Source organism: Branchiostoma lanceolatum, chromosome 16 (assembly GCF_035083965.1).
Source record: "Branchiostoma lanceolatum isolate klBraLanc5 chromosome 16, klBraLanc5.hap2, whole genome shotgun sequence".
Lineage (NCBI taxonomy): Eukaryota > Metazoa > Chordata > Leptocardii > Amphioxiformes > Branchiostomatidae > Branchiostoma > Branchiostoma lanceolatum.
Genome location: NC_089737.1, coordinates 619,941 through 632,234, shown reverse-complemented (window position 1 = coordinate 632,234; position 12,294 = coordinate 619,941).

Below are 12,294 nucleotides of genomic sequence, written 5' to 3'. Positions count from 1 at the left end.
ATTTGATTAAATGTGAGAGGTCCCAACCTGCCCCACTTTGTCCTGGCGTCAAAAGCTATTTGCCACCCAAATGTCAAGACTGTAGATAGAACGTTCTCATCAATTATACAACTAGAGTTCCACGACCTCAAACCTTCGCGACTGATGTTAGCCTTTTCGAGTGAATGCTTATCGCTCAGTATGTAAATAAGGCCCTCGATTGCATGAATTTCAAGTGATCCTTTTCTCTATACTTAACACAGCATTAAACTAAAATCTTAGAAAAGAAGGCCATTGTAGCATTTCCTCATACATTATGTAAATGAGTCCCCCATGATTTATGTCTGATAACGTCCACATTTGATTATCTTCCAAATGCCACAAGAATGAAATCCCATCATTTACCACTCTTGAATTATAGTATTTCGTCATTAATTATGCAAATTAGGTATTCCTTTGAATAATTTATATCTATCAATATTCCTCTCTTTCTCAGTTACTTGTCACGTGTTCGACTACAATGGAATGCAAGGGTTTGTATACTTTTTCACATCACAGATCCTGATTTGCATGATTCTTATACGATCATGTAAATCATCACTCAAACTATGTACAAATCATGACGATCCGTCATCACCTTCTTGAGTTATTCTCTTTCAAAGTTTGGAACAAACCCATGCCTATACCTACACGAGTTCAAAATAATCACTGTAAGAATATTTTTGCTTTATTGGTATCATAACTCTTATCTTTACTACAGAAAATAAGGCAATTTGTCGGCTATGTATTTGCTTCAAACCATGCACATGTACTTAACACATCTTGATTAGCTAGTTGTATCAGAGAATCAAAGTTTTTGATTTTGTGGGAAAGAAATATGCAGGTGTCATTGGCAAATAGCATAGAATAAAGTATTGTTCTGTTACAAACCAAGTGCAAAGAATAATGTGTGTACTTCGTAAAACGCGTGCGGGTCAAGTGTGACATTACAGATTAGGTGAGCAGAACTAAAGCGTGAACGTCGTATATTGTGTTTCTTTTTGAGCTCCAGTGCAATTTATATACGCCTCGAAATATGACATGTGCCCACCAGGAGCCTGCCTGATGCCCTGTCGGACCCCACAGGGGTCACTACAAGACAATGAAGGTGACAAACCTTTACAAAAATGCCACCCAGTGCCCACCGGAGCACCCCGGGACCCCAGCAGGATAGCGCGAAGGAAACTTTTAATTGTGACCACGACAGCCGGTGCCCCCCAGACGTCAGAGCCCAGCCGGGGCTACATCCCCGATGGGCACCGGCGCAATTGTGACCGTAGCATTAGTAACACTAACAACTCGACCAGTTTGGAAAGTCTGATCTATAGTTCCTACATGGAAATAGGAAGCTAACATGTTGTTGCCTAGGTCCCCTCTCCCACCACACGACCTGGCCCACTTGACGTCACGCATGACCCCCATGATCACATGATCGCCGCCTTCCTAACGTTTATCAAATGTCAGGATGGCTTCGCCGCATCTCTGCCCAGTGACTAACTCGCACCTGGCTCTAAAACACAGTTCAAACAAGTTTCAGCTAAAATTATGCAAATGAGGTCCTCATTAGCATAACTTGTGTCCAGGTATATTCACATTTCCTAAAGGTACCTGAATGTCAAATATGACATCTGTAGCATGTATTGTAAGGAAAATGCGATTTCTGCAAAAAATATGGAAATGAGGTCGTCATTAGCATGATTTATTTCCAGGTATATTTACATTTCCTAAAGGTACCTACATGTCAAATATGACATCTGTAGCATATATTGTAAGGAAAATACGATTTCTGCAAAAAATATGCAAATGAGGTCCTCATTAGCATAATTCATGTACAGGTGTATTCACCTTTCCTAAAGGTACCTACATCTCAAATATGACATCCGTAGCTTTTACGGTGAGGGAAATACAAGTTTCAGCATGAATTGTGCAAATGAAGTCCTCATAAGCATGATTTATGGACAGGTGTATTTACCTTTCCTACAGGTACATACATCTCAAATATAACCATGTACAAGGTACATATAACTTTCTGCAATATCATATAAGTAGAGCTACCACCCACAACTACTTTGCTTTTGGCAGAAGAAGAAGAAGAACAGGCAACCAAGAACAGTATATTCCCACCCTACTGGAGAGGATATAATTAACGTTATGCCCTTATTTTTATTGTCGACATATCAATCCGTTTTTATCAAACCTATACCTTCCAACAGGTAGGGCGTAAGATGTGAGGCTGCTGTGTTTAGATGCCCGTGTGACCTCCCTGACCCCAAAACAGAGGCCTGCACTAGGCCAAGTAAAGTTCCACATGTGTCCTCCAGGGACGTCCCACGGGGAGCGCGCTTCCGGTAAACTAGATCACCCGCCAGAAGACCTGTCAGTGCAATTTAACCTGAATATATAGACTAAATAATAGCAAATTGAATGGGAATTGTAAAAATTTCCTTATAAATTATGTTAATGAGGCCTTGTCCTGCATGATTTCTGTCTGATATTGTTCACATTTACTTAGCTTCCATATGATACAAGAATGAAATTTACTTTTGTGGTATTTTCAATTATTATTTTCTTATTGATTATGCAAAATAGGCTGCTATTAGCATCATTGGTATCTATCGACACCTCTCTCTTTTTCAGCTACATATGTCACATGCTTGAGAGTCCTATTTTGAAAGGCAGCAGATTTATAAACTTTCCTTGCTAATTATGCAAATTAGCTCCTGATTTGCATAATGAGCATTCGATTATGTAAAGCATTAATCAAGCTATCTACATACCATAAATCAAGACGATCCGTTGACCATAAGTCAAGTTATTCATGTCCAAAGGTGAAAACAAATAAATTAAAAACACCCGCTGCAGCTCCAAACAAGCCGCTTGAGTGCCCAAACGTACACAACTTACTGCAGGTGGCATGGACTATCTACCACACAAAAATCATGACCGTAGCACTGGAAGAAAATTTGACCTCAAACTTTGGAGCTCTGCTGCAGTACCTCAGGTGCCCGCTAGGAGGCCCATCATGAACTTGACTTCTCCTTTAATAAACTTACCTTTTCACTAAATATCGTGCACAGCCATCAACAGCTTCTCGAGTTATCCTGTCAACAAGCAAATACGCATACATAAACAGCCCGCTGCAGTACCGCAGGAAAATGCCAGGTGACCCATTTTTGAACTTGACCTTTGTTATCACAATCTCTACGTACCCACCAAAAATCATGCAGGGTCATCAACAATATATCGTGTTATGTTGTCTACATACAAACACACTAACATAAAAGGTCCACTGGAGCACTTTAGAAAAACGCCAGGTTAACCATTTTCGAACTTGACCTTTGTTTTCACAACCGCCACTCACCTACCAAAAATCAGCAAGATCCGTCAAAGTTTTCTCGACTTTTTACATACATACGGACCCACTTTACAGCTGGCGTAACCGATAACATAACCTTCCCGCGAAGGCATACCTTCCCGGCGAAGGTAATGACCTCCTTTTTGCATAATTTTTATATAATTTTTCACATCTTGGTCTGAGCTACCTACATACCAAAAATCATAAAAATCCGTTATCCAGTAATGAGTTATCCTCTTTGGAAATTTTGACTAAACGCCACTGCAATTACAGAAATAGCCGTTTGGGGGCCTCGACTTATGTCACTTCTTTCCGAGCACGAGAGATATCTATCGCCCAATATTGTGACCATTGCATATCCAGAACCCGAGATATCAAAAACCGGAACCGCAGTAATTAGGGAAGGCAGTAGATGGTCCAAAATCTCCTCATTCCCACCTTTTGTCACACACTACTAACACATCAAATATGAAATCAATTCATTCAGCTGTTGTTGAGTTATATTGTTCAGTGGTACAGTATTTCCCTGTCTCCATTGATCAGGGACGACCTATCCAACAGTGAGTCGTTCAGTGTGAACGCTACTGGTGTACACATCTCACTAGTGTACTGGTGTAAAAGTAATGAATCTACTTAATGACTCTGTTGGGAAGACCGTCCAGTCCTGTGGCCTTCTTCACTGTCTGTAGCTTGTTGTACACTTCCCGTGGTTGTATCTCCTGCAAAGGAATGTGGGTCGTCTGAAATTGCCTAGCGGAGCTAGCGAGCGTACCTTAGTGGAGACATTTCTATGATCTGAAGTAATGGGGTAAAATGAGTCGAATGCTTGGCAGTCTCTGATACTGTTTCTCCATCTCTTTGATGGAGACTTTGCATAATAGATAAGAAAATACTATAATTTCGTAGTGGTGAATGATGGGAATGTCATCACGAATACAAGTGAAAGTCTGTGACCTTCTGACACGATGGGAGAGGTTCTGGACGATGCTGAGAGCACACATTCCCCTTTTTGTATAACCTCTGCTATGTACATGTATATCATTACTTTAGAATTAAGACCTACACACTACAATACAGCTATAGATGTATCTGACCCAATGATAACGTGGAAGGGCACACTTTGGGGGAACAGTATCTCCCCTTGGTGCTAAAAGATAAATCATTTGTCGGATTAGCTTTTGCATGTTTATACAGAGTATGATTCTTTATATAATTGTAAACAACATTAAGAAAAGTGAAAGTTGATGACATTCTGACAGTGTGAAAACTACGTTCTGACAGGGGTTGAGGGTACGCACCCTTTATTTGTAAAGCCCCTTCTATGTACATTTGTAATTTGTTTAGAATTGAGGCTTAAACACTTCAATACACCTTACACTGCAATAGTTACACCCGACCCAATTACAACTAGAATGGGTAAATCAGTATTTCTTCTAGGTTCGGAATCAGAAATCATTTGTATCACCAGATTTTATATCTTTACGCGGGTTGCTTTTCTCGTTATTGTTTTAAATCTTTGTGTCTAGAGACAGTGTCTGTCCTTGGTACTGAAAGAAAAATTATTTGGAGCACTAGCGTTTCTTTAATCCAGTCAACTTTATTTACTCACAGGTGTTACAGTAGGTAAGCTGGTGATATATGGACGACTTTCAATGAGTAATTCTATACAGCACTACATACACATTCGGACTACAATCTTCAACAATGCTTATATGCATGTTCAATATTTTGATTAGTTCTACATTAATGCGGCCGATACGTAATAGGGCAAATAATTAACAGGCTGATATTCTAACACAGGTGAGTATGATAGATACATGACACCTTGCGTCAACTGCTCAAGAGGGCCGTTGCTGCACTTTTTGGCGATGCCTTAGGGGCGCAGCCATCATCTGTACTTATGCATGTACAGCTTTATTTACATGTTACATAGCACATATTTGCAAGATTCTGCATCACAATATATATTTAGTCAGTTGTTGCGACCATTTCATGATCCTTTCCCCGTCCATCCATTGTGGATGTAATTCCCGCGTTTCACCCGACGAAGGATATTCCTGTGATATGAAGGATATAACGCCATTATTTATTTAAATGTTGACCATATTCAAATGAAAGTTAACAAATACAATATAAAGTTATATGATTGAACTTGCTATTGACCAATGTAACAACTCATTGCAAATTAATTCCTAAGAGATGAGTGTAAGGTGCAGAAATTGTGTAAGCGAAGCCTATTACATTTTTATAAGAAACGAGAAAAAAACTTCAAGAGATTCAGTAGAAATATTCTTGTAAAGCTCGGGTAAGCTGGAGTAGCAGTTAACTTTGTTCTGCTGCTCCTTCGACGGATGGCTGACATCAGGTTGTAGTCCGGGTTTGTTGCTGGGTTTGTTGCTGTGTCCCGAAAATGTTTCTTAGTTATCACGTGTAGAGTGAAACCATTGATCATTTTTGTGACGTCTTGTGAAGTCCTATTATGTGCTTTCATTGGGTGGGATAGTTTGAGGTTGTCCCTCCATTCAAGTTGTAGCGAGCTGAAGCGGGATTTTGCGTTGTCTATTCTCTATTTCACATCTGATTCTGGTCACCATCACTTTGCATGCACCTTTCGGGGTAATCAAAAGTGCGGACGTTTTTTAGGACCTTATTTGCATAACCTATGAGAAACATTTATCATATGTCACTCGAAGAGTATCAAGACCAGTGCAGTAGCAGAAAACACTATGTTACTACTCGAAAAGGTTAGCATCATTTGGCAAAGGTATGAGGTCGTACATGCCGATATCATTGATTACCTTTATCACTGATGCTATACATGTTATATTTCTTTCCTAGTCAGGTTGATAGTGCAATTTCAAAGGACCGCCCGTGGCGTTGAGACAGGCGGCATTTTTGTTGCGGCGTAAACGTTTTCCGCGAGGAGAATACTCCTCGAAGTTGTCTTGCCACTTAATTTCTTTATAAAGCAGCTGTTGTTCCTTTCTTGGGTTGAATAGAGTGCTTAAGATTGTCTATCAAAGCACACAAAATATCACGACAAAACGGCTGTTTAGTTCCACACGGCTACGTCGAAAAAAAACGATTTGTTGTTAGCGAACGAACACCGATAATTCAAATCGTCCCATGACGAGGTCAGAGTGGAAAGTTTTTGACGTCGAATGCAGGGTTCTCCAAGCTATTCAGACAGTGTTATGAACACGTTAGTCTGTCAAGTTTGCAGTTCTGGTGGTATTACTGATGTTGCATCCAGCATACATCCCTAAATACCCCGATTTTTGAAATCCCGGATATACGACATATGCGAACTTAAGTGAAGTAGCTTTACCGACTGAGATCGTAGGCATAAACCGTGCATCAACGACGTAGAATTATTTTCACAAAGGCCCCCCATTCCTGTAAATGCAGAAATGCTTGCGGTGGTTTTATGTTCGCGGTTTTCGCGGCGACCGTTTCACCGCGAACTTAAAACCACCGCGAATATTTTGTCCGATACTGTAGCAATATGTGACTATAGCACTGCCACAAACTTAAAACCACCGCGAACACTTCATTTTCGCCTTATTGCGAAATAAGAACCACGCGAACTTAAATGCATTTACAGTACCCAATTTGCAGCTTTTGCTCATTAGATATGCGAAGACGTTTCTTATTAGAATAATAACACTAATTCATCTCCGCTTTCCAAACTACATATGTTACAAATATCAAAGTTTGAACCTTCTGCAGCATGCTATTGCAGCGATTTCTCATTAATGATGAAAATGTCCACCTGTTTACTAACATATGCCTGATGGTGTTCACCTTTGTCTAAGCTACAGGTGTGTGTGTGTGTGTGTGTGTGTGTGTGTGTGTGTGTGTGTGTGTGTGTGTGTGTGTGTGTGTGTGTGTGTGTGTGTGTGTGTGTGCGTGCTTCCGGATGTTTGTAGTCAGCAAAAATCAAGAACGTCTGTATGGATTGTAATGATATTTGGTATGAAGGTAGGTGTTGGAAAAGCAAAGGTCAAATTCGATTTTGGGGCCCCTTGCATGTGACCTTGATACTGCAGCAGAACTTCAGTTTTTTTTTCATCTTTTGACCTGAACGTGCTACGGTCTTTTTTTCGGTGGTAGGTAGCTTGTGATGTAAGAAAGAAGTGCTGTAGGTTTGGAACCCTAGCAGCTTGCTTTGGAATTGAAGGGGTGTTTTTGTCAAAATCCTCCTGGGAGAAAAAAATAAACAAAGGAACGACGGATTTCCATGATATGTAGTATGCATGTAGTTTAGACAGAGATGTACATAAAGAAGTGCAATTATACATATATAAAGTAGGACTTAATTTGCATAACTAATGAGGAAAATCTATATTTACGGTGTTTAGAACTCACGCATGCCGGCAGTTGCGAACCTGGTGCAAATATTCCCCTGCTGGAAGGCCTGTCCCCAGGGACCCGACAGCTAGTGCTTAAGCCACAAAGGGGTATACACTATACAACCAAACCTGTATACTTGGTTTTGATATGGGGATAGCTTGAGTAATTATCTCAATGAAAAAAGGCTTTTTCATGAAGATACTGTTTTGCGTGTGTTTGGAGTTTGTGTGTATGTTTGTGTCACCGGATGTTTAAAGTCAGCATAACTGTAGAACATGTACATGGATTGTAATGATATTTGGTATGTGGGTAGGTGTTAGGAGGAGAAAGGTCAAGGTCGATTTTGGGCCCCCTGGTATGTGTCACTGGAACTTCAATGGCGTATTTGTAAAAATCTTCTAAGGAGCATAACTGAAGAAAGGATCGACAGATTGTCATGTTATTTGGTACACAGGTAGGTTGGACAGAGATGTACACACTTAAGTGCAAATTATGCAAATGAGACTGAATTTGCATAAGTAAGGAGGAGAATCGTTTGCATGTGTGTCGCTGGATACTCAAAGTCAGCATGACTATAGAACGTGTAGATGGATTGTAATGATACGTTGATGAAGGTTAGACATCCAGGTAATAAGATACGCCAAAAATGATTACTCAAGCAGCTGGATAAGATTTTGAAACAGTCAGACGTTTCAGACAGTATCCATTGTCTTTCGTCAGTGACTAACGATAGGACTGAGAACACCAGGTTTTATACCAAAACTCTGAATAGATATGTTAATGAGGTTAAGACAATTTAGGATGTCTTGAAGTAGTCTTTAAAAAGAATATTAATTCAAGACAACGTTTCATGCCAAAGGTTCAATTAGCTACTGTTGTTTTAGTACAGTAAAACAGTAACTAAATGTTGCTTGTCCGGGGGTGGGGGATGGTGGGCAGTGCATTATCCCAGGTGCCTGAAAGTTGAACGGGTAGACCCCCTTTCCTGTTGAATGAGTGTCCCTGGTTGTATTTTAGATGGTGGAAAATGGCAGAGGAGTAGCGGTTAGCGCTCTTTCTGCAATGTTCATTGTACCTTTCTCTTAGTGGTTGACTTGTCTCCCCAATGTACGTGTTGTTGCAGTTCGGTTCCTCACATTGCAGTTTGTAGATGACGTTGGCTTTGATGCCTTTTTCAGGCCTGTCTTTTGGATGGACCAATTTCTGCCTGAGAGTTGTGTGAGGTTTGAATTTAGTGGCAATATTGAAGTTTTGGAAGATACGGCTGAGTTTTTCCGATACTCCTTGGACGTAGGGCCGGGAATGGTAATGGTCAATGGTTTTCACTTGAGTGTTTTCTTAGACTGGTCAGAAGATTTGAGGGCCTTGTTGAAGGTCCAATTTTGGTAGCCACACTTGGCTAAAGCCGCACGGAGATGTCTGTGTTCCTCTGTTTTCGCTTCGTCTGAGGTGATGACATTGTCCGCTCGATGGAAGAGCGTTTTAATCACTGTTTGTGTTCCAAAGGGTGGTGGGAATCAAAGGCCAGATATTGAGTAATTATAGTTGGTATGTGGGTATGTGCTGGGAGGAGAAAGGTCAAGGTCGATTTTGGGCCCCCTGGTATGTGTCACTGGAACTGCAATGGCCTATTTGTAAAAATGTTCTAAAGGAGAATGACTGAAGAAAGGAACAACAGATTGTCATGTTACGCATGGTACGCAGATAGGTTGGACATAGATGTACACACTGAGGTGCAAATCATGCAAAGTCAGTGTGTTTGCGTGTATGTGCGCGTGTGTATGTTTGTGTCACCGTGTGTGTATGTTTGTGTCACCGGATGCGTAAATCAGCATAACTATAGAACGTGTAGATGGATTGTAATGATATTTGGTATGTGGGTAGGTGTTGGGAGGAAAAAGGTCAAGGTCGATATTGGGCCCCCTGGTATGTGTCACTGGTACTGTAATGGCGTATTTGTCAAAATCTTTTAAGGAGAATAACTGAAGAAACGAGCGACAGATTTTCATGTTATTTACTATGCAGGTAGCTTAGACAGAGATGTATACAATGAACTGCAAATTATGCAAATTGGACTTAAGTAATGAGGAAAATCTCTATTTGTAGTGTTGTCCATTGCATATTGTGGCACTACTAACAGATGTTAGAATCTATTTTTGGCGAAAGTGGGTCGCTTCTCCTGGCCAACACTTAACGACAGGCAGTAAATTTCTAGCGAGGTCCAATCAAATGGCTGTGTCATCGAACGTCACCGACAATTAGCCAATGACGGCCAACAAAGCCAGTCCTTTAAAATGCAAAGTAGGCAATTAACGCCAATCTACTGGCACGCGATGGGCAAGAAGGAATATTTCACACCCTTTGTCCGTCGATAACTGGTTCATTGTTAATAGCGGCAATACATTACGAAGTAACTTTTCGTGTGACTTGCAGCACATGACTTTTAATCCTGCTTATGTAGAGCAGAACTACGCACTGAACAATTTTTAAACATCGACACGACCTGACTACACAACGCATTATATTTGATAATGCAGTATAGCCATAACGCCACGCTTCGGAGAGAGCATTTTGGTATCTTTAGCATGGTTAAAGTTCTAAGCTGTAGCACTTCGTATCATGCATTTTCTTTAAATTTTATGTACGGAAATAATGTTTGGTGATAGATAATGTGACATACAAAACTTTACATTTATTGCCATCAGAAAATACAGGGAAGTAATGTCGCTTTCGTGTTTGGCTGACAATAGTCTGCACCTGTATAAATTCAAACAAAGGTAAGTATACAATGTCGAAGGAAAAACAAAACTAGATGCATAGGTAATACATAATATAATAAACAAAAGCGGGTTTATCGGCTCTTTTGAATAATGCCATATGCCTGCGACTGGCTCATCCCAGCGTCATGGCCGGTGAATCAATTCAAGACGCGCCGCTGTCGCACTCTGGCTTCGTTCGTAGGTGACTTTGCCGGAAAATCCGTTCAATGTCTTCTCACGCCGGTGTTCAGGAATTATCGGTCCCCCAGGAAAAACGGTCCCCAATCCATGGTGGGCGTGGCCTAAAAAGTACGAAGGCCCACAGGGCCACAGACATAGATATCATCCACAAACACTGTCTTTGAATTGAATACTTAATGCCAAATGTATGAATTGTAAGAAGGTGGGACGGACATTGTCCACAAACACAAATATGAACGTTTCATCAACAAAAAGTATCATTTTTTGGCCATTGTAGGGACACATTTTCCCGGGGTAGCCAGGATTTCCGGTCCCCTCATAGGAAAGTCAACAACTCCTCTCCTAGTAGTGATGCATTTGGAAAAATACTTTATTTTTAAATTACTTTAACTTGAGTTGATGCTCTTAACACAAAAATATAAACGTTTCAAGGGCAACAGTCTCTGCATTTGTCCATTGAGGGAATTCAGGGGAAGGGGACTCATTTTCCCGGGGTAGATCTAGCCGGGATGTTCGGTCCCCTCATAGAAAAGTCAACAACGCTTCTTATGATGAACTTGGAAGCTTCTTTGTCAACTTCAAGGCGCTTATCTGAAGATTTAACACAACTATAAAGGTTTCAAAGCAAAACGTTTTCAGAACTTGGCCATTGAGGGGATTTCAGGGGAAGGGGACACATTTTCCCGGGGTAAATCTAGCCGGGATTTTCGGTCCCCTCATAGCAAAGTCAACAACGCTTCTTATGATGGACTTGGAAATTGTTTGTCAACTTAAGGGACACTTTTCTGAAGAATTAGCACAACTATAAACGTTTCAAAAGCAAAAAAAATCTCAGGATTTGGCCATTGAGGGATTTCAGGGGAAGGGGACACATTTTCCCGGGGTAGATCTAGCCGAGATTTTCGGTCCCCTCATAGGAAAGTCAACAACGCTTCTTATGATGGACATGGAAATTATTTTTCAACTTGAAGACGCTTCCCCGAAGACTTAACACAACTATAAACGTTTCAAAAGCAAAATGTCTTTGGGATTTGGCCATTAAGGGGATTTCAGGGTAAGGGGACACATTATCCCGGGTAGAACTAGTCGGGATTTTCGGTCCCCTCATAGGAAAGTCAACAACGCTTCTCCTGATCCATTTGGAATCCTGTTTTTATACTTATAAAGACGCTTCTCTGAAGACTTAACACAACTATAAACGTTTCAAAAGCAAAAGTCTCAAGATTTGTCAATTAAGGAGGAGGGGGACACATTATCCCGGGGTAGCCGGGATTTTTGGTCCCCTCATAGGAATGTCAACAGCGCTACTTATGATTCATTTGGAAACCTGTTTTTATACTTAAAGACTCTTCTCTGAAGACTTAACACAACTATAAACGTTTCAAAAGCAAAAAAGTTTCAGGATTTGGCCATTGAGGGGATTTTAAGGGGAGGGGGACACATTTTCCTGGGGTAGCCGGGATTTTCGGTCCCCGCATAGGAAAGTCAACAACGCTTCTTATGATACATTTGGAAACCTGTTTTTATACGCTTCTCTGAAGACTTAACACAAATACTAACGCTTTAAAAGCAAAAAGTCTTAGGATCTGGCCATTGTGGGGATTTTAA